At 39.5% G+C, this 18,400-nt stretch overlaps 1 protein-coding gene across 3 annotated transcripts in view; it reads left to right on the top strand.

Annotated features, from left to right (window-relative positions):
* TPRG1 (tumor protein p63 regulated 1) overlaps positions 1–18,400 on the top strand; it is a 215,501-nt gene that overhangs the window by 73,637 nt on the left and 123,464 nt on the right. Inside the window, exon 1 of one of the 3 annotated variants that reach the window (XM_019463492.2) lies at positions 509–741. The exons of the other annotated variants lie outside the window; for them this stretch is intronic. The gene's annotated coding sequence lies outside the window, so the exon portion shown is untranslated. Of the gene's footprint in view, positions 1–508; positions 742–18,400 lie in introns of those variants that run through there. 3 annotated transcript variants of the gene reach the window in all.

Below are 18,400 nucleotides of genomic sequence, written 5' to 3'. Positions count from 1 at the left end.
TAGGGGAAGATAAGATGTGGTCATTGCCCTCAAGCGGCCCACAGTCTAATGAGAGGGACATACACTTAAATGGAAAACAGTGTCATGGGGCAAATACCCTAAAAGAAACACTGACCAGAGACTCTGCATGCACACGTGTTTGTGTTTGCTCTCATGGGGATACAGTGCTCTATATGTCCTCTACATTTCCGAGGCAAAAGTAGTAACAATGCTCAAAATCACAAATAGCCAACAAATCAAGTCCATCATAAAATACTAATAATAGGAGCAAAGGCTTCAGGCTTATGCTTCCTTACAGCTAAATGGGATCATACATATGTCATGGGGGAATGGACAGGAGGCTGTTCCTGCTTACCCCATCAGAAGATTTCAGTCAAAGAGGAAGTTGGCAGCACAACCCAGGACTTCTTAAAGAATGGGATGACAGAGAGAGAGAGAGAGAGAGGTGTGTCACCGTAGAACAAGAAAGACCCCACCCACAAACCTGTCAGAGTGACAGGTTGAGTTCCACCCTGTAAACATCCTCAATCCTTTCATTTGCCCCTTTGTTTGAGGCTGAGCACGTAGCTCTCAGCCCACTTGGTGAGGCAGGGCTCAGACTGGGGGGTGGCAACACAAGGGCACCCTCATGTTAGGCTTCATCTGAACCAACTACACTTTCACTGGCCGCTATCTATGGTCTGACCCTCTTCATCCAAGAAAAGAAAGAAAAGCGCCGAGAACCAACCACAGCCTAGACAGGTAAGGCCAGGTGGCTTGTCCCTGGTGCAAAGAAATGGGGTTTCTCTCTATGAATCTATTTCTCCTGCCCCCTGGCTTGGGTTTCTGGTCACCTCTACCACTGACTTGCAGTTCCACATAGACTTGTAGTTTTCCACGACCATTGGAAAGTCCTCCATTTGTCCTTACTGCCCAGGGTTGATGAGGTTTGTAGACCAACGTTTTTCAGCCTATAAAATCACTTGACATACTTATCTATATATTGATTTTGACCTCAACTGCCTTATAAGAGCAGTAGGATAGGTATAATTTTCTCTATTCAGTGGCTTAGTGAACTGAGGCTTAGTGAATTGAAGTGATTTGTTCAAGTATGATCAGCAGGCTAAGGCCAAGATTAGATTTGATTCCTCCTTCTCTCTCCCTCTTCTGTACCACCCAGCAGGTCATACCTTATCTCAAAAAGCCAAGACAAGTGAAAGGGCTTCCTGAACTGTCAAACGACAAACAAAAGGTGTTATTTCCTTGCAGGCGGGTTGGGAGGGGTATTTTTGGACTCATCGGAGACAGATTTTATAATGAAACATAGGCTTCCCCAAATAGGGACTATTTCTAGAGAACAAATAAGAATATGTATGTAAAGAGGCCTCGCAAACTTGAAAGTGACATGCAGATGTGGAAAATGGTTCCATACGGCCTGAAACTTGCCCTAGCTCTCTGTATGAGAAAGAAGGCTTGCATCTGGGGCTGGATGACACTCTCCTAATGTCAGCAGGAGCATTATGAGACGCAGCTCACAAAAGCCCTAGGGAAATATTTAGCTTTTCAGTCTTCCTGTGGTATGTGGAAAAACAGATCTCGACGGGGGAGAAACACCCCCAAATCCTTTCAAATTGACTCCTGCAATTTCCTCTCTTATGACAGCTATCATTATACCTCATTGTTCTATAGTTTTAAGAAAATCTCATCTTCAGTGATTATGTAGTTTATTTTTTAAGCTGCTAATTTTAGCTATAATTTTCCCTTCATGCTCAAAAGGTTGTATCATTCTTAGTTGTGGAAGGAAATGTTTCGTGTGTGTGTGTGTGTGTGCGTGCGCACGTGTGTGTCTGTTTGAGTTTGTTATGACAGTGCTAATATTCACCCCCATGAGCCCACCACAATGCGGTGGGTTGCATAGCTCCACCATCTCTGGCAGATTTCTATATATTCTTAATGTTTGTCTGGCTGTAAGGGTCTTGAAGAAATCATTTAATCAATTACCTTATTCAAAATAGAGAAACCGAAGCCCCAGGAAGATGACACGATGTGCCCAAGGCCACACAGCCAGTGATCATTAAAGCTGTCAGTCAAACGCACGTTCCTACCTTCTCACTGCCCATGACGCATAGGGAATGGTGGAGGGCATCCCACAGCAGAAGCAGGAGCTGTATCATTTTGGGGATTATACCCAGATGTATTTATGATGTCTTTCAGTTAAAAGTTTTAGAGTGCTTTGTCCTTTAGCATTCAGGGGAAATATAATGCCCTGTAAAGTAGGGGACTTGTCTAGAGAAGACTCTCTCCTTATTAACTTGGTTCTTGTGGAATCTTTCTTTCAGCCAAATTCTGGAACTTCTTCTTAGGTGTAAGGTTAGGAGATTTGCAAGTATGGGTGGCATCTTCTTTCTCTTCAGCCAGTCTAGGTCTTTGTATCTTCTAAAGATTGTTGATCCTTCTAAAGAGGTGTCACTCCGTTCAGATGGTTGTAATGCCGGTTGATATTTAAATCAGAATTGTAGAATCTAATGGTAGGGTTGAGCCTTAGAGTTCTTTCAGTCCGCAGGCTGAAGACCAGTGCCCACAGGCGGGCCCAGCATTCGGCTGTGTTTTGTTTGTGGTACGGTGGTAAACAAAATTGAACCAGTTGTAAATATTTAACATCCAGGAAATTCCTTGTAAAAATTCAGATTTATGTATCTGAAATTTCTTTTTTTTTTTTTCTTTTTTTTTTTTTTTTTTTTTCAGAAAGATCAGAAGGTCTGGTTATAGGGGTCCACATACTCACGTGGAAAGCACATCGGCAGGGTCTGGGCAACATGTGTTTCTTGTAGATGAAGCATGTATTCTCCAATTCTCCACATCCCTGTGGGACCTGATTTCAGCTATCAGGATTTGCATTTGTCAATGCTGGTCTCTTCCAGCCTGTCATGTGCTCAAATCATTCTGTTTCAAGGGAAACCTAGTTCCGCATAATGATAGGCCAGACCACAGATCAATGTCACCAGGGAAGAGGTGAAATTAATTCTTTGGCCCTAGCCTCTTGTTATTTGAGAGGTAGGAAGAGAAATGATGACTTCAGCAGATCATGCCATTGGCCCTCATACCTACCCAGGATATTAAGCCAGATGTCGAAGCTCAGTGACTTAAGAGCTGAAGTATTCAACTACCTGACACAGTTCCAGCATAACCTCCAGGTGCCTATAAGAGAAAAATTGACAAGTGCAGGGTAATACTCTTTACTCAATAGATCAATGTCATAAACATAAGAAAAGAAATTATGATGTATGATAACACATAGAGTGCACCACAATGCCTAGCATTCCCAAAGAATACAGAGCAAATTGCTGAAATTCTGGAAACTAGCCCAATAGTATGTTTTCTATAATCCATTAACTAATAAAATAATCACTTCTTGATCACTTATGGTGTATATCACCCTAGGCTGGGGGATTTAGGGGTGAATAGCAATGAAACTTCCCCAAAGGGGCTTACTAATAATGAAAGTGTTCACATAAATAACCATAACGCAAGATATCCTAAATGCTGCAAGAAGAAGAAAGCCAATGTTGTTGGTTTCACTGAGTAAAGAGATATTCATGGAAACTGTAGGCTGCCATCAGGATGGTTAGAAGGAGGAAATGGCATTTGCCGTGGGCTTTGGACAGATAGAGGTGGGAAGAGTTTCTAGTAAAAGAAAAATTAAAGCAAACTCATAAGTCAGTGCTCTCTGAAAAGATACTATCTGTACTAGAGAGAGAGAGAGCTAGAGAAAGAGAGTGCACGCACATTTGTTGTAGCTATATATAGCCCCAGTGGGCCTGGGGGAATCGAGACTAGAAATGTGGGTCTGCACCAGATCTTGGGTGCGAAGTGACAGGCTACGGGCTTAAGGTCAGACACAACACGATGGATTTGAGGAACAAAGCAACTATTGACCAGACATTTAATCCCAGTTCATGGCTATCAAAATCTATAATTTGGCAGGACAGAACATTTGTGTAGGTATCACTAACCTTAGTTTTAAGTTTTTCAAAAGAATTAAGGGGTAAAAACAGAATTGAGTGCTTCTAAACACAATGGACAGTATCAGATGCTTAGGGAGAGAGGCAAAGTAGTAATATACAGAATGATTAGAAAAATGGATGAAATTTTAAAAAAGACTCGTTGAGAAACTTGTAAGGAATATTTGGACCAAAAAAACATGGTTAAGATTTTTCTTTCTTTTCTTTTTGTAAAGCAAGTTTATTCCTCTGGGTTATCTGAAAGTTAGGAAAGTGATGTTGCATAAGTTCTTAACTTGTGGGATGTGGAGCATTATTTTTAGTTGATAGACTTTTTCCTTTGGTCTGGGAAGCAGTCACATCCTAAGGAATAGTTATAGAAAATTCTTGGATGTCCTAGCCCTACACTCTTCCATTAAAACACTGCTGGAGAATTCCACAAATATGTGAATGTTTTACTCTGGCTTACAGCATTCCTGATGGGTTGAAGGGAAGGTTTTAGTTTTGTAAAGGACTCCACTCGTCACCAGAACAATGTTTCTGCACATACCACAGGTATTTGTGTAATTAACCAAACTTTTCTCATTTTATGTGCATGGTTGTGTGTGAGATTGGTTCAGAATTATCTCAAAGACCCAGGCTTCAAGGGAAGTAGGTAGGTGGTATGACACAGAGCAAAATGAGGTATCTGAAAAAAATTCATTCCTTTAAAGCTATTTATTGAATATCTGTTCCAAACAAACATCTCTTCAAGTTTCATTCATTTGAAACTATTTATTGAATATATGTTCTAGGATTTGGGAAAAACTCAGCAATGAAGAGAGAGAAATAATCTCTGCCATCAAGTAGCTTACATTTCTAATGAGACAGATGGAAAATAAACACATTAATCAGTAAAATAGACAATATATGAGATATAGAGGAAAAATAGGGAAAGGAGGTCTTGGAGAGTTGAGATTTTGGAAAGGGTGCTTAGGAAGAAATAAGTTGTTACTTAAGTGAAGATCCTAATGATACAAGGGAATGAGCCATGTAAATAACTGAGGAAACAGCATTCCAGACGTCTGGAAGAGCAAGTGCAAAGGTCCTGAAACTGGAGCCAGTCTGCTTGGCCCCTTAAAAGAAAAATGCATACAGTGAACTCAGTGGAAAAATCTTTGGAAATGAAGTAAGAAAGATGATGGTGGGAGTGGGGATGGAGACGACAATAATGCAGGCCCAGTAGGACACAATAAGGATTTTGACTTTCACTCTGAGTATGATGGGAGCCATTTGCAGAATTCGGACAGAGGAATGACATGGTTTGACTTACATTTCAAAGGGATCCCTTGGTCTGGGTGTTGAGAATAGATGAGGGTGGCGTGATGAGAAGGCGGGCAGAAGCAGGGAGATTCATTAAGGAGGAACTGTTATAAACCAGATGAGTGATGTGGAAGCTTGGACAAGTTGCTAGTGGTGGAGATGACATGTGTTTTAATTGTGTGGTTGAGATTGACTGAATGGGGAATAATGAGGCAGGAAGAAGCTAAGGATGACTCTAAGACTTTTGCTGAGCAACTTGTGGAAAGCACTGGCCTTATATCTGAGACGGAGAAGACCATGAGAGCACTGAGTTTTGAAGGAACACTGGATTACTTTTGGACAGGTTAAGTTAGAGATGTCGAGTAGTGAGTTAATATACCAATCTGGGACTCAGTGAGTATATCTGAGCTGAAGATAAAAAATGAAAGTAATCAATATACACATGATATTTACAGCAATGAAATTAAATGAGATCATCAGGGCCACCTGAGTGGCTCAGTCGGTTAAGCGTCTGACTTCACCTCAGGTCATGATCTCACAGTTCGTGAGTTCGAGCCCCGCGTCAGGCTCTGTGCTGACAGCTCAGAACCTGGAGCCTGCTTTGGCTTCTGTGTCTCCCTCTCTCTCTGCACCTCCCCTACTCATGCTTGGTCTCTCTCTGTCTCAAAAATAAATAAAAACATTAAAAATTTTTTTAAATGAGATCACCAAAGGAGTTAGTATAGATGAGAGAGAGAGAGAGAGAGAGAGAGAGAGAGAGAATGAGAGAGATTGATTGAGTGGCTGATTTGGATGCTGCAAGGTTTTGGGTTAGGGAGGTGAGGAGAGTCCAGTCAACAGTGTACCAAAAGGGAAAAGGCATGGCGGGAGCAGCTCTATGTCAGCAGAGAAGAGGTTTCTATCACTGAAATTATTTAGAACCCTTAGCACATGGTAATAATGAAAAGCATTTTTCATTTATATTTTCCATAGATAGTGCACCCCTATTACCATCTGCACCCTGGAGCAGACCACACCTTCTATTCCCACTACCCTCTATTTTTTCCTCTGGTTCCACAGGAACCAAGAAAAAAATGGAGAAGGGGCAGTCAGAGTGGAGGGATGACACTAGGTGAGCACCGTGTGCTCTGGGGTCCAAGTGCAGAAGCTTTCCGAGGAGAAGAGGGTGGTCAGACGGCACAGATGCTACTGAGAGGTGGAGAGAAATGATGTTAGTTATCTGAACACGTAACAAGCAGTGTGGCTGGGTAGGATCAGGAGAGAATGGAATAAGAGAAATTGGAGCTGGTGAATATAGGACGTTCTTTTCGAAGAGCTTATAGGTAGAGGGATCCAGAGAGAATGGGAACAACATGGAGGGGAAAGAGGGAGGCTTTTTTTCCCCCTTAAGATGGGAGGGAATTATAGAAATGTACTTTTATAGAACTTGTAACTTGACTGATACACATACAGTATTTTCTTTATTCTACCTCTGTGAAGTAGTCTTAGTAGGGGTAATCATCTTCAATTTTTTCAGGGAAAGAAAATAAGGCTGGGGGGTTGAAGTCATCTGCCCAAAATCATACAGCACACTGCTGAGAGATGGGACTCAAATCTGAGTTCTGCGAGTCAAATTCATTGTTCTCTTCTCTGCCACTGCCTCATACTAAACATAATTTCAAAGATCATGTATAGCCTTAGAACTCTCTAGAAAGCTCTACAAAACTTTCGCTTTGTAGTTGTTTAAACACCTTTCATACAGTCCAGGAAATTCACACTTCACAGCAATGCCTCCTGAACTGCAGGTGCTGTCATACCAGATGTAGGATGTCTGGGGGCATGGGAGGAAACAAGAGCTCAGCATCTGTATCAGTGAATACTTGTAATGTTTGGAAAGAGTCTTCCAGGTGTGGTCAACACAGGACTTCATGTTGAACCTTGCTGGAGGATAAGAATGCAATTTCATATGCCTGCAATCTTGGATGGATTCTCGTATCAATCTCTTCCTCTAATAGTGAATTTATATCTATTTACTGACACCATACATCCTTAATACTGTCTGCCGCTTTCTTTCCACTTGAAGGTCATACACTGTCAAAGTTATTCCTCTTTACACGGAGCTCCAACCATATATATCTGGGTCTTCAACACTACCTGGGTCCCAACTGGGACATTAGTACTCTAAGCAGGGACCCATTGAAACACATATTATTTGATGCAGCCCTGGCAAATGCATGTTTAGAAGAAAAAGCTTTGCATAGCATTTGTCTTCCCCAGTGGCAGCTGTTCTTTCCCATCATTCATGGAACCAAAAGGCAACTCCTAGAGTAAAATGTAACCCTTACCTTTTAGTGGTGGGTCATACTGGGTGCTTGGTGGCTATTTAGTGTTTTGCTTTGTGTAAGAACTCTTAGATCCATATATATCCAGATGGCTCAGCATGACTCTGCACCGCCCCTAGAATGTTCCTTTGCACTTTACACAGATTACTCTCTGTCATTATCCAGCCATCTTGCAATTATCTATTGGCAGATCGGATTCTTTTATAGACAATTTACTCCTTAAGAATAGAAATCGTATTGGGGCGCCTGGGTGGCTCAGTCGGTTAAGCGTCCGACTTCAGCTCAGGTCACGATCTCACGGTCTGTGAGTCTGTGAGTTCGAGCCCCGCGTCGGGCTCTGGGCTGATGGCTCAGAGCCTGGAGCCTGCTTCCCATTCTGTGTCTCCCTCTCTCTCTGCCCCTCCCCCGTTCATGCTCTGTCTCTCTCTGTCTCAAAAATAAATAAACGTTAAAAAAAAAAAAAAAAGAATAGAAATCATATTTGCAGGTTTTCTTCTAGTCTCCATTTCTCTGTTTCCCCCAGCACAGTGCTTGGCATAGAGAAGTTTCCCCCAAATGCATTCAAATTAATTAATTAAGTGAAACATTTTGCACTATGTACAGTTCCACTATGGAGATTAATCTATGTCACACAGGAAAAAAATAGAGTACCACGTTCAAGATATTCTTATATGTAGAATTACCGAGTTAGGCAATCATACCTACAATGTTTGAAGCCAGCTGGTGTGGTTCATTTCGTTCTGTAGTCAGGGATACGCAAACCTTTATTAACTGATGTGTCTATTTTGAAAATTTTACACCATCATTACATACACCTATAACTTTCAGTAGAGCTGGTGTAATAATTAAGATCTGTTGACATTATAAACTTTTGTTTAATTATTAATGTATTTAATAAAATGAAGAATTTTGTGTTAAGACAAAAACTGTGAAGCTAATAAAACTGTCCAAACATACACAGACACACTGAACCTTTCAATCTCACCCGTAAAGCATTGCAAGTTAAAGCAAATATTGGACTCATTGAAACCATTAATTGCAAAACATATATTTTTTTAAATTACAAAGTTCTCTCCTGACATGCAGGAAAATTGGATATATGGGTTTTTTTTTGTTATTTTTATTGAAGTATAATTGACATATTAGTTTTTGGTACACAATGTAGTGGTTCAATACTTGTATATGTTGTGAAATGACCACTGGAATGAGTCTAGTTAATGACTTTCAGCATACGTAATTACAAGATTTTTTTCTTGTGATGAGAACTTTTAAGATCTTTTAGTAACTTTCAGATATGCAATAAAGTATTATTAACTGTAGTCACCATGTTGCACATTACATCCCCATGGTTTGTTTACTTTATAACTAGAAATCTGTACCTTTGATCCTTTTCACTGATTTACCCACCCTTCAACCTCTACCTCTGGTAGCTACCAGTCTCCATCTGTGAACATGGTTTTTTGTTTTTCTTTTAGGGTTTTGTTGTTGTTGTTGTTGTTGTTGTTGTTGTTGTTGTTGTTGTTTTAGATTTCCCATACAAGTGAGCTTCATATTCTACAGAGACAAATTATACAACGTTTCTGGGAGGGGTAATTTGGCCACGTATACAGAACACCTTAGAGTGCAAAACTCTTAGACTCTGAAAAAAGGAAGGGTTTTGAAAAGTTTTACCTATGAGGATCATAGTCATTAAAAAAACAAAGTAAAAAAGCAGCAACATGAATAAAAAACAATAGCGCATGATTCAAATAAATACAGGTGATTGCATAACAGAACCTACACAGCCAGTAATATCCTGTTGTAGGAAATTATTTATTAACTGAGTAGTTTAGCATAGTGGTACAAAACAGGGCCTGAGGTTTGAGAGAACTTTGATCAACCTAGAACTCTTATCACTTACTAACTGTGTGACCCTGAGCAAATTCCTCAATCTTTCTGAGTTTCAGTGTCCTAGCCTGTAAAAAGGATAATTCTAATACCTGGACCACAGGGCTGTGGTGAGCTTGAAATGAGCCAATGCAGTTAAAGACAAGTGTTTGGCACACAGTATACTCAATACTCAATATATTAAGTGTGTATGTACAATGTATTACTCCATATCTTAAGTGTAAAAGGCAGCTTTTGAAACAATATTTACAACATGTCTTCATTTTTGAAGTAAAAGAAAAGATACTATCTACAGATAAAAGTACAAGTCTTAAAGGATATGCTTCCAAATTGTCTACTTTCATTTTCTCTGCATGGTAGACTTAGGGGAAGATTTCTTCTCCTTCCTTTGCTTTTGTGTATGACCTGCACTATAATAAGAAGAGTTCAGTGGTTCCAAATGATCATAAGCATCAGTCCCTGTAGATGAACTTCTATCAATACAGTGACTTGAACATTGTCAAGTCATCAAAATCTCTTTGAACCATTGTCATCAAGGCCATATGTGGGTGTTGGGTAGTGCTAGTCTTATTACCTTCAGTTTCCCCTTGCTCCTCTGCCCTTGTCCTACTGCCGTATCCCATGTGGTATATACCATAAACATTCATTAAGCATACTTCTCTTGAGAGCATAGGGAGTTGATACTGGGGTAGAATACAAAGCAGCACAAAGGTTTCTAACCTAGAGGAGCCTATAGTGCCTCTGAGGGAAAGGAGTACTTAGCTTATGGTGCTGGTAATGCTTCATTTTGTTGACGAGACCCATATCTCAAGTGAGTTTGGATAGCCAGCGAAACTTCCTTAAAGAGGTAGGGCGGAACCATTAGAGGGACTTTAGAAGCAAGTCTATTTCCATAGCCCACAGGTATACTGATCTCTGACTAGGATGGAGCCCTTCCAAGCTCCCTATGTCACCATTACCTTTGATGAGATTTCTTGTACGATTACCTCTTTTCTTTCCCCGCTGTTTTCTGAGGTCCTAGATGTTTACTCTTATATTTCAGTAAATATAAGAGTCCCTATGTCACCATTACCTTTGATGAGATTTCTTGTACGATTACCTCTTTTCTTTCCCCACTGTTTTCTGAGGTCCTAGATGTTTACTTTTATATTTCAGTAAAGTCCTTTTGACCCATAACCCTATAACTCTGACTTTTATTTACTTGGTATACATCTTGAAACATTATTTTTCACATTTTTCTTCCCTCAATCCTAAGTATAATATATGTTCAATGCAAAAAAAGAAAATTTAGAAAAATGTAAAAAGAAAGTAAAAATCATCCATAAGCCAGTCATACAGAGATAATCATTCATAACATTTTGGTGCATGTGTTTCTAATACATGTGTGGGTGATTTTTTAATGTAATATTTTATAATCTGAACTTCTGTTTCATAATAATATATCTTTTCATGTCAATTTAATATTTGACTACAGGCTTATGCTGTGACATCTTTTACAACCTCCTCCTCCTAGAGAAGCTCATTTTAACAGTTCAATGTTAATTTCTAGTATTTTTCTTTGCTTATTTATATATATTTCAGGTTTTAAAAATAAAACTGTAGTAGGGCGCCTGGGTGGCTCAGTCAGTTGAGTGTCCAACTTTGGCTCAGGTCATGAACGCATGACTCTTGAGTTACAGCCCCACGTCAGGTTCTGTGCTGACAGCTCAGAGCCTGGAGCCTGCTTCAGATTCTGTTTTTTTCTCTCTGCCCCTCTCCCATTCCCTCTCTCTCTCTCTCTCTCTCTCTCTCTCTCAAAATAATAATAACAATAATAATAATATAACATTTAATTTTTTTTTTTAAAAACATAGGTTGTATATAGCTTTGGACTCTGCTTTTTAACTCAAAATTATTCTGTGAGTTATTTTAAAGTTTATTTATTTATTTTGAGGGAATAAAGGGGAGGGGGCAGAGAGAGAATCCAAAACAGGCTCCATGCTCAGCACAGTACCTGATGTGGGGCTTGATCTCATGACCATGAGATCACAACCTGAGCTGGAATCAAGTGTCAGCCGCTTGACCAAATGAATCACGCAAGTGTCCCTATTCCGTGAATTTTTATATGTCATTTCACTGTTTTAAACATATGACTTCTAACGATTGCATTATATTCCATGATGGGTGTGTACACATATTTGATACCATAAATGTCTTTAATTTTAATCCCATCTAACTTAGAATCAATGCTTAGATCATTACCCTCTCTACGAGGCTCTAAACTTCACAAGAAGATCTAGTTTTGATTCATCTTTGAATTGTCATCGTGTGTCAACTGACAAAGATGAAATCCTTTGTTCTAAGTGAGATAAGCTCTAAATGGAAGCTTTCACAATGTGAAGGGATCCAGGAAGTTATAGCTAGGTCATCACAGAGAGTGGAGAAAAGACCATGACCCACAACATAATGGTTGGCTGGTGTGGGAGGAGAAATTGAACTTGAATGGGCCAGGTGGGCAGGAGGAAGCCCCAGCCTAGCAAGGGCATCTTCTCTGACGTGACACCCTCACTGGTTGAAGGGAACAACTACTAAAACCTGGCAAGAAGTTCTCAAGTTCCCACCAATCAGTGTTTCTTGCTTGTTGCATTAAAAACCAAAACCAACACAAGCTAGTAACTTGTTCTTCTTATTGATTTCTTATCCCTGGTGCTCTTAAAGATGTGATTCTCTATAAATAGGACTGTAAAGGACTATAAAGTTGTGATTTGTGCCGGGATAAAGGTGATCAAAATAAATATATTCCAACCTTGTTATTTTTGCTATTTGACCTGCTTTGAAAATGGCCTCTTAGCTCTCCACTTGGATTTAGAATGGGGGCTCCAAATCAGGCCTGTGTGTAGTTTTAGACTAACAGAGCTGTCGGGAACATGGGGGCCAAGTAGTTCAGTCCCCTCCTATACATGTGAAAAAAACAACGCCCGGAGAGAAGAGATGACTCACACCTGAGACAATGGACTCAGAGTTACCGTCTGAGTCTTATATGAAAGCATATAAGGCTTTCCCCACCATCATTAGTTACTTCATGCTCTGTTCCCAACTGTTCAAATGTCTCCACCATAGATTCCATTGATCATTAGACTTCTAGATTCCTTTTCCTCAAACCTTTAAACTATGTTTTAAGACTCTGCTATAGTTGAGATACCTTGCTAGGCCTTTAGAGCCATTAGTTTTTCTAATTCAGATACTGTCCTGCAAGGTAACTGTTGGACCCACTTTACATTTGAGAAAGTAGAGGCTAAGGATTCTTAAATTGCTACCCACCTTCAGGCAGCTGGCAAGTTATGGAGTCTGGATGGAAGCCCAGGGTTGTCTGACTCCAAAGTTTTCTCTACTGTGCCAGTCTATTTCCTGATACAGGAATTGATTACATGAAATGAATCAATTTATGTCTTCATGGTTCCTTGTCTATTGTCTCGTGGAAGGATTGACTTAATTAATTCTTCAAACATTTGTGCCTCTGAGTTGTGGGTCAGTGATTTCGACACATCCCCCACAAAAGTTGTGCTTAAATCAAAAGCAAAGACATCTTTCAGGCTCTGGTGGAGGAAGCTAAGTTGTGTAGCTTAGCCACTCCTACTGATTGGCCAAGTTTCCAAACAGGATTGAAGCTGAACAACTGAAAACAAACAAGAACTAAAGTTTTGCCAAAGTTGAGGGGAATAAAAAGCATGAAAGGAAAAGAAAAGAAGAACCTGTTTGATACCATATAAGTGATGTCATCTCTGCTAAGAGAGAGGATGCATTTCAGGGAGAAGCATGAAGAGTCATTGAAAAACTAGCAGGTGTGAAGGAAATTTAGGGCTGTGTTTTGGGATGTGGATTCCCCTTGGCCAGGCATTTTCTCTTGACCTCTTCTCAAAGAAAGATGAGTTATATTATGACCTCCAAATCTGTTGGTATAATGGAGGGATAAAAAGGAAAGTATTTTTCGCTGGTTTGTTTCAGACCAATGTTTTTGAATGTGATCTATGTCAAGATCAGTTGGTATGGAATGGCTCCCCTCAACAGCCTCCTCTCCGTGCTCCTCCCCAAGGCCACTCCTCACAAGGGGACTGATACCTTTTCTCCGGCTTCACATCCCATGCTGTGACCTTTTGCTGGAAACCTGTAACTTCTGCCAAATTACTCTGTCCTGTACATTTGTAACTAAGGGCTTTGTTCTCAGAGGAGCTATTCATTTTAAGTGCACGGGACCTAGCTCTCTAAGACAAATGTTTCCCCTACCATTTTCCCTTATAGATTTTTTGTAACAAGTTTGTAACTTGTGGCCTACATAGTGATTTCATAACTTCTTGTGATAAAACTCGCCCAAGAGGTATACTATCTTTCTCCATCTCTCAATTCTTTAGATCATATTACTTCCTGAATATAGCTTTTGCATATCACTGGGCAGATAAAAGCCATTGTCCAATAGTCCAACTCTCTGTGTACAGAAAATAGTCTCTATCTGTGTATGAATTTTATTCTTCTTCTGACTTTAATTTTTAGAGAATTTCTGAGAGCCAAGTTAGAATGCATTTTTTTGTATGAAACAATTTATCTTTGATGGTGGGTGCTGGAGGATGAGAGGGCTGTGATGAAAATGTGTGTGCTTAAAAAACCTTTGAGTTTTCAAATGTTTTGGCTAGAACTAATACCTTTTTTCCCATTTTGTCCTCTTAAAAATATTTTTGTTGTAGGGGTGTTTGGGTGGCTCAGTCGGTTCAGTGTCTGACTTGATTTTGGCTCAGGTCATGATCTCATGGTTTGTGAGATTAAGCCCCCCATCGGGCTCTGTGCTGATAGTGCAGAGCTTGCTTGGGATTCTCTCTCTCCCTCTCTGCCCCTCTTCCCACTTCTCAAAATAAATAAATAAATACACTTAAAAAATTCTTGTTGTAGAAAATTAGAAAATGTAATTAAGGGAAAAAAATCTATAATCTCATTATTTAGAGAAAACCAATATTAGCATTTTGCTAGATATCCTTATAAACTTTCTTTTATGCACATCTACATTTTATATTTATAACAACTAAGATCATGCTCTGTCCTATTCATAGTCTTAAAAAATATACCTGGATATCTTTCTATTGTATTTTAGATAGTTTAGAGAGTTTAGATAGAATATTAGTTAGCTGATATAATATGTACTATATGTATTATATATAGTACATATTAATACATATAGTACATATTATATGTATTATAATATATATTATATATATATTATATATAGTACATATTAATACATATAGTACATATTATATTAGCTACCTAATATTCTATCTAAACTACACTAGCTGTCATAAATAAATTATGAATCAAACAGTATTGTTATTTTTTAAAAGGGGTTGGCATTGCCACTGGAAGGTGATGAGTTTAAAATATAGCTAGAAATATCAGTTATTTTAAATAATATCTCTCTTTATTTCCTTGTTCAGATATACCAGCACAGCTTCTAATGATGTACAGGTTAATCTCACTTTGTTTATCATGTGACCTAAATCTATAGATACATAACATTATTAGTGAAACAAATTAAGAGTCTTAGAGATGACTATACTGGCCTGTGTTATGTTGAACTAGCATATGTAAGCTTCCTCCTACAATGAAGATTCTATTCAGGTACTCCCAGTGGGGGAGTTGATTTCAGCTACTCTCTAGCATTTTCTAATAATTTTATTCACTGGCTAGGCTTTGGTGGGAAAATTACTATTTCTGTACAGAATTTCAACATCACACACTAACGGCAATTAGAGCCTGACGTTGCCTATTTTTGGTGGGATGCAAGAGAAGAAGTGATAAATAATATTAACAGGGATAGTACTGGGTACTAGAGATTGTCCCCAGTTCATTAAGAAGGGAAAATAGAACTTCCCTCATGGTTAACAGGAAATATATTTTGGAGAATGTCAGACATTTCAGGAAACTCTTCAAACACCATGAAGGGTCACAGTTGAAGTTCTTAGATGCAGAGATACTGCAAAACAGTAACATTGTGCACCAACCCACTTTTGGTGACATTTATCTCAAAAGAGATGCTCTAAGAGTGGTCAGACTTATCCATTCACTTGAATTTCTCCATTCACAGTAGGACATGTTACATAAGCCACAGAGGTTCTTTCACTGTTTTGATATTCTTAAAGGGTACTCTAGAGTCAGGAATTGACACAGGAAGCGTGTGTATGGGTGGCTCTGGCAGAATCAACATCAAAATCTGGCCCTGTGGGCTTCATTTTCTATCTAGTCCCCTGGCCTAGTTGGAACAATCACCTCCTGGGAAGATCTGGCACATCCCTGGTCTATACACACTGCCTCTCCTCACTATCACTCTCCACATTTTGTCGGTAGCTTTGCCTTCGTCAAGGTAGGGATCAGCTTTCCCCAAAAGCTTTGGCCGGTGTCACGTTCCTTTGGCATCTTTCGGGGGCTGCCAAAAGCCTTGCTCAGGTATCATTTCACTGCTCCCTCCTCCTTCTATGATAATACACTAATGGCTCTTCAAAAGATGCAAGATCAAGGCACACCATTATACGCTCCACACTTTCACAGTGTTTTTATTTGATCTTCACAAACAATCTCGTAGAGTAAGCAGGACAGGCATCAGCATGCAGCTTTCAACAGATAAAGAACTTGAGAGGTATTATTACAACATATATATGTGCACTTGACATGTGAAAATGGCATCGTTGACCACACCTACTAATGACTGTTGTGATTGGTCTTTCCCTCGTCTGTGTCCCTACTCCCCACTCATCACTTGGTGAGTGAAGTCATACATTTGCAAAAGGCTGAGCAAAACCAAAGAGCATCCCTCCCCAGCAAGTCAGCCTTGAGATACACCTTGACAGAACCAAGAAAATGTGAATATCACCTGTAGCACTTTCATTTTCTCAGTGCATTTCCTATTTATTCTGTGTCATGCTGCTTATTGCTTCAACAGTGGATGTAGCAGATCACACATAAATATACATTTATCTTTACTTTCTAACATTTGGACATAGAGTTTACTCATGTGCATATATAGATATATATTTTCTTAGATACTTAATATATTTTAATTTTCTTACTAAAATACAGAAAGAGAAAAGGCCTTTTATGATAGATGCTATTGTTCCTCACTTGTGTCTCTTATCTAATTATAATAAGCTAATACAAACTGGTTTTAAACTTTTTATTCATTAGCATTCTGAATCATCCACTTTTCTTAAATCATCTTCTAATGAGTCTGACTGTCCCTCTTGAAAAAGAACTGTTCCCATTTCTCCATACCTGTATGCTGGCCTTCATTATTTACATGGGAGAATAATGCTCTACGTTAGCTCTTTTGCCTTTTCTCTTTCTGGGTGGTGCTCTCTGGAACTTCTTGGATCCTCTTGACATCTTGTAGAACAAGCTGAGTACCAGGTGTTAACTTTCTCACCTAGGAGGAGTGGAATTGGGTCAGAGTTGCCTTGGAATGATAATACTCTAACAATTTCTTGTAGCTAAATTATTTTGTCCCATTTGATGTCTTGTTTCGCATTCAGCATTGGACCTCAATGCACGTTTCATTATTAAAACATGGACTGTCCCTCAGTTATGGTGACCAACAAGATGAGAAGTTAGCAGTATTCATTTTTAAGATGGCAGTCTCCTTTATCTGGTCTTGTCTCATCCCTTCCAAGTGTTTGTTCTCACATACTGCCCTTTGGTTTCAGGATAAGCTCTCCTCTACTCCTTCCATCCCTAGAAGTGCTCTCAGGAAAGGTTCTTATGTTTGTTACCTAACTGTCAGGGTAGTTTGAGGTGGAAGTGACTTTCTCCTTGCTCTGCCTCTGGTCACGCAGATGTCTTATGTGTCATCTGCTGTGACTGAGCTCACTGTCCTGCACAGAGGGCTAAGTGTCCTGTGGGCATCCAAGAGGACAAATGAGGGCATGGTTCATTCCTTCACAGAGCTCACAGTCTACTCATGGAGACCAATTACAGGAAATCACTAGAGAACTGGTTGATAAAAGATCATGGTGGCTAAAGAGCATAGGGAAAACTGCATTTCTAAATTGCCATTCCTGTTAAGCTTATGGGAACCAGTAAATCTGAGACTGATTTGGAATAAAGGCTTTCAAATCTTCCCTTTTCAGGTCTGATTCCATCATATCTGAGAAAAGAGACTTTCTAAGCTGAACTTCCTTTGCATTTTCTATCATGGGTGCTCCTTGGAATACAGATATTTATTACTGATCCATTTGTTTAGTTAATACATCTTGAATGCTTTTTATGTGCTCTGCTTGGTGCTAAGGATATCGCAGTAAGAAAACCCTGTCCCTATTGTCAAGGATCTTATGTACTAGTGAGAAGGATGTGAAAGTTCATGCACATTAACAGGTAGCTGTAATATGGTGTGATAAGTACTGTCATAATGATAAACGTGGTCTACATGGGGAAACAGTGGAGAGGCATGCAACTCATGAGACAAGATTGGTCAGGGAAGCCTCTAGCTGCTTTCTAAGTTGAGACAAGAAGGGCAATGGGAGTTATCAAATAAAGGAAATGAGAAGGAGCTTAATGGGTTTATAAGTCTAAAGATAGAGTAGTATGGCTGAAGCATAGTTTATGAGTGCTGTGGTATGGCAAGGAAGATGGGAGAAGAAGATGGAGAAAGAAAAAGGAAGGAAGAGACTTGGTGAGACATGAGCCTCCACAGGTTAGTAGGAGTTCAGATCATGCCTACCATGCTCAGGAATTCATATTTTATTTGGAGTACAGTGGAGATGCATTGAAGGGTAAGTGGCCAGTGACACAATCTGATTTGTATTTCAGAAAGATTGGTCTTCCTGCTGTATGCTGCATAAATTTGAGAGAAATATTGGAGGTAGACCAGTTAGAGGACATTTATAATGATCTTCAAGA

Source organism: Panthera pardus, unplaced genomic scaffold (assembly GCF_024362965.1).
Source record: "Panthera pardus isolate Hobbes unplaced genomic scaffold, ASM2436296v1 HiC_scaffold_16, whole genome shotgun sequence".
Lineage (NCBI taxonomy): Eukaryota > Metazoa > Chordata > Mammalia > Carnivora > Felidae > Panthera > Panthera pardus.
This window is presented reverse-complemented; position numbering and strand designations above follow the sequence as displayed.